The sequence below is a fragment of the Myotis nattereri genome (assembly GCF_964212035.1).
Source record: "Myotis nattereri genome assembly, chromosome: 14".
NCBI lineage: Eukaryota > Metazoa > Chordata > Mammalia > Chiroptera > Vespertilionidae > Myotis > Myotis nattereri.
The window spans coordinates 13,577,383-13,590,206 of NC_138089.1; positions in this window are offsets into that span (position 1 = coordinate 13,577,383).

Sequence of the window (12,824 nt, forward strand, 5' to 3'; positions counted from 1 at the left end):
AGGGCGTGCTTAGGACAAACTTTGAACTTAGTAAGATAGATGACATTGGTGACCTCAACTTGAGCAGTCTCAGTAGAGAGAGTTGAGGAGAAAATCGGAGGTGAGGAGGTGGAGATGCCCCTCCTTTGTAAGTGTTGGGTGCAGCGAGAGCTGTCAGTATTGCTTTCCTGCTGTCTTGGAATTGGAAGTCCCTTGGCTAATTCCTATTCCTCTACTCAGAGCTATTTAAAATGAGCACTGTTTCCCTTTCTCTCCCCCAGATTCTTTACCTCCCCATGGTCGTCACCCCCATTTCCTTGGCTGTGTTAGAAGTCCTACCTTGGTCTTTTTATAACACTATACTTCTATATACAGCTGAATCCCCCGTAGACAAGAGGCTCTGAGGCAACCATGTTGTTTACCTGTATCCATAATTTCTAGTCCATTCTGGGTCTCACTAATATTTGTTGAATTGATCTTCACCTCTGATGCAATTTGAAAAGGGAGGAAGAGGTTAAAGGAAGTTTTGTTCTAGTTAGAGGAGAGTCTGAATTTGATGATCATGTTGGGAATAAAGAAAAGACATCCCATTAGATGAGCAAGCAACTGTATAATTGATGCCATTTCTCATGACATTGGTATCGCCAGTAACAGCAGAGCAGAGCACTTCAAGAACCTGGTGTATCTGCTAAAAAACAAAGTGAATTTTGAATGAAGGTTAATACAGAGGTTTTTGCTCACAGCCTTTTCCTAGTGAGTGACAATGATGTCAATTCCAGTTTGGACTCAGCCTACTGAGTTTATCAAGTTAAAATACATGCTTCTTGAACGCAGTGTTTCCTTTCAACCTAATTTTAACTGGTAATTGCTTCTCTGCGGTTTCTCCGGAGAACCTGTTGGTAAGGAAGAAGCAGAAACTAAGAATGCTGAGTCTTTAGGTATAAGAGGGGAGCCCCTGGTGTCACTAATGTCACAATGCTTCCTTCCATTTCACCATCTATAATTGGATGATTGATAGTATTGGTAATGTACTTTTCCTACAAAGATGCTTTATTACCGGTATTAATATTGCTTCCAATGATTATCAAGGTCCTTTGAGGAAAATCAAACCTTTTATCTCAGTATCTAGCTTCTTTTTATCTTGTACTGAGAAAACCAGTGCCAAATTACTTTATCTGGCTTGCGGCCTCATACTGTTTCATCTTTAATAAGTGTTCTTACCAAATGTGCTTTAATTAAGAGTCTGGTCAAAATGCAAGTCCTAGTTTTAATATTCATCCAAAAATATTTATTGAGCATCCAATATCTCCTAGGTATTGGACTTGAATTTTGGATTCTAAAAATAAACACACATCTAACTACAACTCTGAGCCCTGGCCAGTGTGGCTCAGTTAGTTGAGCATTGCCCCATGCACTAAAAGATTGCTGGTTCAGTTTCTGGTCAGGGCACATGCCCAGGTTAAGGGCTCGAGCCCCAGTGGGTTGCGTGCAGGAGACAGCCAATTGATCTCTCACGTTGATGTTTCTCTCTCCTTTCCTCTCTCTCTAAAGTAAATAAACACACATGTAAAAAAAAATAAAGTGTCATCAATGGATACATTTAAAAATAAATACAACTCTGAAGTCAAAACAGTATTCTAAACTTTCACTTACCTTCTGAAGTATTATGTTGGAAGTAAAGTATGGGAACGTCGATTAACTATTTAACCTTAAGTTTCCCCCCCAAATTTAGTAATTATAGTCTTCATTGCTAAATATTAGAGTAGATTTTTTAAAATGTTTGCAAAAGTTATTGATTCAGAGAATTACAAGGGCTCTTAGGATTGGTTTTCTAGTTTAATTGGTTTTCTAGGCTGTTCGATGAAATATAATGGAAGTCCCATATGTCATTTTGAATTTTTAATAACTTCTTCAGAAAAAGTAAACAGAAACAAGTTAATGTTAATATATTTAATCTAATATATTGAAAATATTTCAATATGTGAACAATGCAAAATTATTAGTAAACTATATTCTTTTGTCATACTGTCTTTAAAATTCAATGTGTACTTTACACTTGTAGCATATTTCCATTTGGATGCTAAATTTTCATTGGATATCTATTTAGATTTTATAACAGTTAAAGTTGAAAGAGTATTTTCAAACATACTTAAACATTTTTTTAATCTTTCATCCTCCTTCTCTCCTTACATTTTTTTTATCCTCACCTGAGAATATGCTTTTTTGTTGTTGATTACTAGAGAGAGGGGAAGGGAAAGAAAGAGGGAAAAAACATCAATGCAGGAGAGATGTCAGTCAGCTACCTCCTACTACATGTCCCAACCAGGGATCAAACTCACAACCCAGGCATGTGCCCTCACTGGGGATCTAACCCTTGACCAGTGCACAGGACGACACTGCAACCAGCCGAGCCACACTAGCTAGGGCTAAACATTTTTCAATAACTGAAATTAAAGTTAAGTTTCTTAGTTGCACTAGCTTCATTCAAGTGCTCAGTAGCCACATGTGGTTAGTGGCTGCCATATTGGACAGGGTAGATACAGAACATTTCTACCATTGCCGGAAGTTCTGTTGCGTGACACAGGTTTAATTCAACTCACTGAGGAAACGGAGTGGCAATCACTAGCAGACTTGGGCCTAGAACCTTGTTTGTAAGGAGTTTTGTAAATATTAAAAAACAAAACAAACAAAAAGACACACACCCAGAATACCAACCTTTCAGAAGATAGGTGGTCAAATGAATTTCAACACATTGAGTTTAATGCATTGTTTATTGATAGAGAAGTTTCCAGGAATAAACCTACTTATATACACACTTGGTTGTCACACATAAGATTTAAATCAAATACACCATAGAAGTGTTCAGGTTATGTTCAGTGGGAATTTTTTGTATTATGGCAACATATACAGAACATAACATTGACCATTTTAACCTTTTGTAAGTGTACATTTCAGTGGCAGTAAGCACATTCACATTCTTGTTGAATCTTTGTCACCGTCCGTCTCAGACCTTTTCCATATTCCCAAACTGAAATTCTATGCCCATTAAACATTAATTCCTCATCCCTCCCCCATCCCCAGCAACCATCATTCTACTTTATGTTTCTGAATTTGGTACCTCATATACGTGGGATTGTAGAGTATTTGTCCTTTTTCTGTCTTGCTTTTTTTACTTAGCATAATGTCTCAAGGTCCATACATGTTGTAGCCTATGTTGGCATTTCCTTTTAAATGCTGAGTAATATTCCATTGGATGTATATGCCACATTCTAAAGATTGAGATAGAGTTGACATATAACATTCTGTAAGTTTAAAGTGTATGACATGTTGATTTGATACATTTATATATTGCAGTATGATTACCTACCATAGCTTTAGCTACCACCTCTATACATCACGTAATTATCATTTCTTTTTTGACATGAGAACATTTAAGATCTAGTCTCTTAGCAAGTTTGAAGTATATAATTGTTGAATATAATCACTATGCTGTGAATTCGATCTCCAGAATTTATTTATTTTCCAGTTACAGGTTTGCACTCTTTAACAATATCTCCCCAACTTCCCCAGCCCTCATGCCCTGATAACCACCATACTACTGTTTCTATGAGTTTGACTTTTTTATATTTCACATATAAGTGATACCATGCAATATTTGGCTTTCCCTGTCTGGCTTATCTCACTAAGCATAATACCCTCAAGGTCCATTCATATTGTCACAAATGGCAAGATTTCCTTCTTTCTTTCTTTTTTTTTTTTTAAATATATTTTATTGATTTTTTACAGAGAGGAAGGCAGAGAGATAGTCAGAAACATCGATGAGAGAGAAACATCGATCAGCTGCCTCCTGCACATCTCCCACTGGAGATGTGCCCGCAACCCAGGTACATGCCCTTGACCGGAATCGAACCTGGGACCCCTCAGTCCGCAAGCCGACGCTCTATCCACTGAGCCAAACCGGTTTCGGCATCCTTCTTTCTTATGGTTGAATAATATTTCATTATATGTAGGGTGTCCCAAAATTCACGCAAGATTTGAATTTTGTGTGAGCATTAACAACAACAAAAAATCAATAAAAACCTAATTTTACTTGGTTTATTGAATCAGATTCTAATATCTGTTGCTCTTTGATTTCAATCCCTTCAATTTGATAAGCATTACCAAGTACCAATTATGGCCCAGGAGCAGGGACCATGAAGACCAATGAAGACCACGGCTTTATGTATGTGCCAGCAAAGCCATGGAGGCCATTTACCCGATGTGCTATTCCATACATAATCCTATACTGTATACTTTATGAATCAATAAAAAAATTTTATAATTTTTAATTATAAACCTGTGTTTTCTATCAAAATTCTTGTGTGAATTTTGGGACACCCTATATATAGATATAGAGATATACCATTAGCTCTTTATCCATTTATCTGTTGATAGACACTCGGGTTATTTCCATATCTTGTCTATTGTGAATAATGCTGCAGTGAATGTGGGAGTACAAATATCTTTTCAATATCCTGTTTTCAATTATTTTGGAGAATACACACACACACACACACACACACATATATATATTTTCCAAAGTGGGATTCCATAGTTGTAATTTTGGGAGAAACTCCATACTGTTTTCATAGTGGCTGAATGCTTACATTCCCATCAACAATGTACAAGAGTTTGCTTTTCTCCACACCCTTCCCACCCAAAACTGGTCTCTTGTCTTCTTGATAATAGCCATTTTGATTTGCATTTCCCTGATGATTAGTGATGTTAAGCACTTTCTGATGTACCCATTGGCCATGTGGATGTCTTCTCTGGAAAAATCTCTATTCAATTCCTTTGCCCATTTTTTAATAGGATTGCTTGTGTGTTTTTTATTACTAAGTTGTTCGAGTTCTTTATATATTTTGGATATTAATCCATTATTTGATAGATGGTTTACAAACATTTTTCCCACTGTGTGTGCTGCCTGTTCTTTATTTTTTCTATACTTTTGCTATGCAGAAACTTTTTAGTTTGATATCGTACCACTTGTTAATTTTTGCTCTTTGTGCTTTTGGTATTTTATCTAAAATAGCATCGCCATGACCAATGTCAAGGAGCTTTTTCCCTATGTTTTCTTCTAGGCGTTTTGCCATGTCAGATCTTACGTTTAAGCCTTTAATCTCTGTTGAGTTCAGTTTTGTGAGTGTTGTAAGATTGGGGTCCAATTCCATTTTCCTACATGTGGTTTTCCAGTCTTTCCAACACCATTTGTTGAAGAGACTATCCTTTTCCTATTGTTTCCTGGCTCCCTTGTCAAATATTAGTTGACTGTATGTGCAGGGGTTTACTTCTGGGTTCTCAGTTCTCTTCTTTTGGGCTAGGTGACTAGTTTTCTGCCAGTACCGTGCTGTTTTAATATAGCTTTGTAGTATACGCTGATGTCAGGAAATGTGATGCCTCTGGCTTTGTTCTTTCTCAGGATTGTTTCGGCTTTTGGGGGTCTTTATGGTTCCATATAAAGTTTAGGTTTGTTTTATCTAATTTTGTGAAAAATGCCATTTGAATTTCTATAGGGATTGCATTAAATCGATAGATAGCTTTGGGTATTATGGACATTTTAATGATATTTATTCTTGTTATCATGAACATGGGCTATCTTTCCATTTGTTTGTGTCTCTTCATTTTCTTTCAACAAAGTCTTACAGTTTTTATTGTTCAGATCTTGTTTCCTTTGTTGAGTTTTTTCCTAAGTTATTTTATTGTTTTAGGTGATATCGCGAATGGAATAATTTTCATTTCTTTCTCAGATACTTCATTATTACTATATAGAAATACAACTGATTTCCAAATATTGATTTTTATATACTGCAATTATACTGAATTAATTGATTGGTTCCAACAGCTTTTTTGTTCTCTTTGGGATTTTCTCTATATAAGATATTATCTACGGATAATGGCAATTTTACTTCTTCCTTTCCAATTTAAATGCCTTTTATTTATTTTGCCTACTTGCTTCAGCTAGGACTTCCAGTACTATGTTGAATAAGAGAAGTGAGAATGGGCATTCTTGTCTTATTCCTGATCTTGGAGGTAATTCTTTCAGTCTGTCACCATTGAGTATGATGTTAACTGTGGGTTGTTATATGTGGCTTTATTATGTTGAGGTGTGTTCCTTCTATACCTAATTTCTTGAGGGTTTTTATCCTAAGAAGATGTTACATTTTGTAAATGTTTTTTATGAGTCATTGAGATAATATATGTTTTTTGTCTTTCATTTTATTAATGTGGTATATTACATTTATTGATTTGTGTATGTTGAATCATCCTTGTATCCCACAAATAAATCCATTTGATTATGGTATATGATTCTTTGAATGAGGTTAAATTCAGTTTGCTAATATCTTATTGAGAATTTTTGCATCTGTATTCATCAGTTAGTGGTCTATATTTTTCATTTAGTGTCTTTATCTGGCTTTGGTATCATGGTAATGTTGGCCTCATACAATGACTTTGGGAATGTTCTCTCCTTTTAGATTTTGAAAAGAGTTTGGGAAGAATTGATCTTAATTAGTCTTTCAATGTGTGGTAGAATTCACCAGTGAAGCCATCTGGTCCTGGAATTTTTTTTTGTGCTGGGAGATTTTTGACTTCAGATTCAATTTCCTTACTGATTACTGGTATGTTCGGATTTTCTATTTCTTTATGATTCAGTTTGGGTAGGTTGCATATTTCTAGGAATTTATCCTTTTCCTCTAGATTATCCAATTTGTTGGTTATAATTGTTTATAGTAGATTCTTATGATCCTATGGATTTTTTGTGGTATCAGTTGTAATGTCTCCTTTCATTTCTGATTTCATTTATTTGAGATTCCTCTCTCTTTTTTTCTTAGTCTAGCTAATGGTTTGTTAATTTTCTTGGTCTTTTGATAAAATTGGTTCTTAATTTTGTTGATCTTTCCTATTGTTTTTCTGGTCTCCAATTCATTCATTCAATTAATTGATTTTTTAGAGAGAGGAAAGGGGAGAGAAAGACAAACATCAATTTGTTATTCCACATAGTTATGCTTTCATTGGTTGATTTCTTTGCAGCAACAGTTTTATTATTATTGTTGTTGTTTTTAAATGTATCTTTATTGTTGAAAGTATTACAAGTGTCCCCCCTTCCCCCCCCCCACTGATTGCATTCCCCCCCCCCGCCCCCCCCTCCGCCCACGCCCTCTCCCCAGGCCTTCATGGCACTATTGTCTGTGTCCATGGGTTATGCATATAAATTCTTTGGTTAATCTCTTCCCATCCCCCTCCCCCCTTCTCTCTCAGATGGATCAGTCTGTTTCATGCTTCCTTGGTTGATTTTATGTATGTGCCCTGATGGGATGGAACCCGCAACCTTGGTGTGTGAGGACAACACTCCAACCAACTGAACTACCCTACCAGGGCTCTCATTCATTTATTTTCGTTCTAATCTTTGTTATTTCATTCTTTCTGCTAACTTTTGGCTTGTTTTCTTCTCTTACTAGTTTCTTGAGGTGTAAAGTTAGGTTATTTGAAATCTTTCTATTTTCTTAATATATGCATGTGTCACTATCTAGAAATCCCCCCCTTTCTGAAAGTTTGCATTGCACCACTTCACTTCTATGAAAGACCTACATTAAAACAGTAATGGCTTATTTTGTAAAAGCAAAAATCCCCTTGAGATTTCTTTCAGTTAGCGAAAGCAAGTATTAAGGTAGTTGTTTTGTAAAAGCGAAGTGACATAATTCAAACTTTTGTAAAGCTGGGTGTGGGGGGTGGGGTGGGGGGGTATTTTTCGCTTTAAGCCATTTCGACTTACGAAAGGCTTCATAGGGACACTGTGCTTTCAGATAGTGAGGGAAACCTGTAAATTTCCCCCTGAGAACTGCTTCTGTAACATCCCATCGTTTTGGATATGTGTGTCTATTTTCATTTGTTTCGAGATATTTTTTATTTCTGTTTTGATTCCTTCTTTGACCCATGGGTTGTTCAGGAGTGTGTTGTTCAGTTCCCACGTTTATAAATTTTCTAGCTGTTCTCTTGTTGATTTCTAGCTTCATAGATACTTGGTATGATTTCTATCTTTAAATCTTTTAAGGTCTGTTCTGTGGCCTATGCTGTGATCTCTCCTGCAGAATGTTCTGTGTGCACTTGAGGGGAATGCGTTTTCTGCTGCTGTTGGGTGGAGTGTTCTCTAAATATCTGTTGGGTTCACCTGGTCTAATATGTGACTCAAGGCCAATGTTTCTTTGTTAATATTCTGCCTGGGTGATCTGCCCATTGCTGAAAGTAGGCGATTGAAGTCCCTTACTATTATTGTATTGTTTTCTATTTCTCCCTTCAGATATGTTCATATTTGCTTAATATATTTAGGTGCTCTGATGTTGGTTACATATATATTTGTGGTTGTTATCTTTTTTCTATTTTCATCAGTTTATTTTGTTCATTAGATCTCACATATAAGTGAGATCATGTGATATTTGACTTTCTGTGAGTGTCTTATTTTGCTTAGCATAATCCTCTCCAGGTCCCTCCATGCTGTCTCAAAGGGTAATGGATCCTTTTTTTTACAGCTGCATAATATTCCATTTTATAAATATACCACATCTTTTTTACCTACTCATCTACTGATCGGTATATCTTTTTAAAAAAATATATTTCCATTGATTTCAGAGAGGAAGGAAGAGGGAGAGATAGAAACAGCCATGATGAGAGAGAATCATGGATTGGCTGCCTCCTGCAAGTCCCCCACTGGGGATCGAGCCCACAGCCCGGGCATGTGCCCTTGGCCGGAATTGAACCTCGAACCTTTCAGTTTGTAGGCCGACACTCTATCCACTGAGCCAAACCAGCTAGGGCTGGGTATATCTTCTTGACGAATCAACCATTATCTATAATAATACAAGCATAATATGCTAATTAGACCAGAGGTCCTTCCAGATGCCCTTCCAGACGACCTTCCAGACAAAGCCGGGGTTGCAAGGGAAGCCCGGGTCCTGGGTGCCAGAGGGAAGCCGGTGCCTGCAGCCGGGGGAAGGAAGGCCTACTCTTGCACGAATTTCGTGCATCGGGCCTCTAGTCATTATATAATGACCTTCTTTGTCTCTTGTTACTGTTTGTTGCTTAAAGTGTAGTTTGTCTGATAGAAGCATAACTACCCTCACTTGCTTTGGTACACCACATCTCATTTACATATTCATCCAGGTTCTTTCCACCTTTGGCTGTTGTGATTAATGCTGATGTGAATGTTGGTGTACAGATATCTGTTGACGCAGGGAGGATTTCTTTCTTCATTCTTTATCATAAACCTACCTATTCATTAAGCTTACACAGTGTCCAAATCAGTAGCAGTGGAAACACTGCTTCAATGGAAACCCCCACTCAAGATCTTTGAATAGAGAAAGAAGTCTCTTTGTTCTAGTAATATTTTCTGAAACTATGAAAACTGCTTTGTTTTCTTGCATTGAGAAGACATTTAGATCTTCATACTGTATTAGACCTTGTCACCATTTACTATACCAAGTATTACCTTTTGTTTATCACTACCTTCAATCCCATCCACCCACTGCCCCTCCAGAATGTAAATTCCATGAGGACATGGATGTTGGGGGGTGTTTGGTTTACTGCTGTATTTCTGGTGTTGAAACTGCACCTGCTCCACTGTAGGCAGTCACTAAGATCTGCTGAATGAATGTGTGGTGCTTGAATGATACCACCTCTGTGTTTACTGGATAGCGTTTTAAAAGGCTTTCGATTTGGCTTCTTTCGCATATCTGAGTATTGGTTTTGGGTTGAGCATGATACTACAAGGATATGTTTATAAGTATTATAGATCTTATAAATAGTTGGAGACAGAGTATGGAAAATAATGATGTTGCATTGGGAGACGAAACAAGATAGAGAGGGACTAGAGAAAATATATAAATGGAATTTTATCTCCCTCTTATTTGACTGAATTGCCCCCAAAGTGGACTTGTCTAAAACATTAAAAAAAAAAAACTTGTACATCAATAACCTGGACTCAGGTCAAAGCATCCTTACAGTGAAGGTTAAATGACCTAATTATCATCAATAAGATAAAAACACGCTAAATCACCACGTTCTAAAATAAGAACACTTCACTGTTTCCTCTCAATGGCTCTATTTATTGATTTGATTGTAGTCAATTCTAGACACTACTTTAGCAGAGTTTCTGTCCTTGTCTTTGTCTGAGACACAAATTAAAGTGGTTAAAATAGCAAGAACTTTAAAATATTACTGCAGGCACGGGACCTGGTCCTTTTTCTTGCAAGCAAGGAAACTTGACTCTGAGAGGTAAGATGATGTCCGGAAACATTTTTTAGCCTCTGTCTTTGTTGGAGTCATTTAACCTTGTCTTGGATTGTAGTCAGTATATAATCTCAGTTCCAGTTAGAAAGGGAGTCACAATGCCAGGTGTCAAACCCACAAACCAATCCTCTCCTAACTGCTGACGTTTGACACATCCCCATGTTGGCCCCAGAAAACTCTACACGTTCTTTTATTAGCGATAGGGAATTAGATTTCCTGTGTAGACAAATTAACTTCTAAATTATAAGAGAAACAAAAACGCTACCAGTGAGAGAGCGAGACCCCTTGTTCCAACTCAAAGCCTCTAAAAGTAGTTTCTCTCCTCTTTCCCTTCTATGCATTTTCTACCTTTTTTTTTTCTGTCTGAACTCACCACGTGGTGATTGCCTTCTCTGAAGAGGAGACTTTGGTCGGCAACCTGATTAAAGTGGAGAGGTCAAAGCAGACTATTGAAATGAAGAGTGTTACAACCATGTAGCTATTATATTTGGGCAATTCTTAAAAAGGGGGAAGAAACTCTTTCGGGAGATTTAAAACTTTGCTTCAAATAAGACTTCAAAAAATAAAATAAAAGGATGTGGATTGGCTTAGAGTAAAAAGACATTAATAGAGTAAGGAAGGAAAATAGAAGGATATATTTTGTAGATAAACTAAATTCATGGTCTTGAGCATCACATTTTATACAATTAAAACTCATCTGATGGTGGTTTAAAGCTTAATATCTTCCTCTTTCTAAAACTGGTGATTGCAAACTCTGGTTTTTCACATACCCCATCCTCACCTCCCCTCCCCCTGCCTGTCTCCAGTGATCTCAGAAGTGACAAAATGACCTCCAAATAAGTTTACTTTTGATTTAATAACATATCTACCTTATTTTTTTGTTTAATGGAAAGGGAGAATGACAAAAGTGTAAAGAAAGTGTAAGATTAGTATCCTCATCTAAGTCTTAAGTTGACAAAAGTTAAAACACCTCGTGCACCATGCAGAGAAAAAAGGTTTGCCTTGTATTTCATTCACGCTGCTCCCTACGCATCGGGAGACCAGATGTCTGCTGTCCAGGGTACAGGGCTTTTTTAGTTAGTGCCTAGTAAAATTTACTTTTTAAAGTCTGGAGAAAAACTGCAGCTTTTCCCTGATCCTTAGCATTGTATAGCTTAATAATTTCATATACTCGAAGCATTTCAGCAGAAAATGAGCTTTGACTATTTATAGATTAGCAGCAATCCAAGAAAGGCTGTGGAAAATTCTAGAAACGGCCTTTATTTTGCAAACCCATTACTAAAATAATTACATAGTTTTCATAAAGAATAAATAGTAAGTACAATGTAGGGTATGGAAAGGGGACTAAATTAGGGGGTGGAGGTGTGAGTAGTTGACATTTCTTTTTTCTTGTCTGATTCCTGCTAATTGTGTACAAAAATATACATTAGATTTGGCATTTCTCCCCTCCTTAAGAAAACAATGTTTGGAAATCCCTGTGTAAAGCTAATTTGTCCTGAGGAATACAAAGACCTTTAGTGGGGTATCCGGGTCCCTATGGGAATTTTTTTTATAAACACACCATGTGGTGCAATCTGTTACAGCCTACAATGGGGGGGAGGGGGGAGCACGCTCTGTGGGTCCAGGAACGAAGTCATCTCTGGGACTTGTGGAGTATTAACTAAAAATGCGAGAGATGACACAGCTCACACCTGGAAATACCTTCCTCCCGCCCTAAATCCTAACCCAGAATATATTAAATGTATGCGCTCTTTAAAACTATTTAGCAAGTTAGTTTAAGGAAGAAAAACCTGAATCATTTTTGAGATAGTTAAATTGCCATTCATTTTGTATTTTAATCTAACCTACTGGTGATTTAATTTACAAAACCCAAAGGAAGTGTACGCTCAAATATTGGAGGACGTTAACGTCTCAACCACTGTTTAATTTTGGAATGTGCCTACTTGCTTGACACAATATTTTACCGTCTCAACAAATGTTTAGCCTTTTTTTTTTTTTCACTTGACTAAAGAGAAGTAAGTTTCACTTTGCCTCATTCACCTTCTTCTGTGCATATGCCGGGGTAGACTGGATGTTAAAAAAGACTTCCTCATGTTCCTTTCTCCTACATCGAAGTCTGTTTACCAACTCAGAGCTGCTAGAAAGCCTGCATTCTCCTGCTAAGTCAGCTGCATGGCTGGAAACCAAACTGTAATGCAACAAGGGAAAAATCATTTATTTTCGTGGCAGAACATTCTTGAGGAGGTATAACATTTTTCTGGTCGCTATGCCAAGTTTTCTTTTTCCTTCCTTTCTCTGTCTTCCATTTTTTAAAAAAATATATATTTTATTGATTTTTTTTACAGAGAGGAAGGGAGAGGGATAGAGAGTTAGAAACATCGATCAGCTGCCTCCTGCACACCCCCCACTGGGGATGTGCCCACAACCAAGGTCCATGCCCTTGACCGGAATCGAACCTGGGACCCTTCAGTCCGCAGGCTGATGCTCTATCCACTGAGCCAAACCGGTTAGGGCTCTGCCTTCCA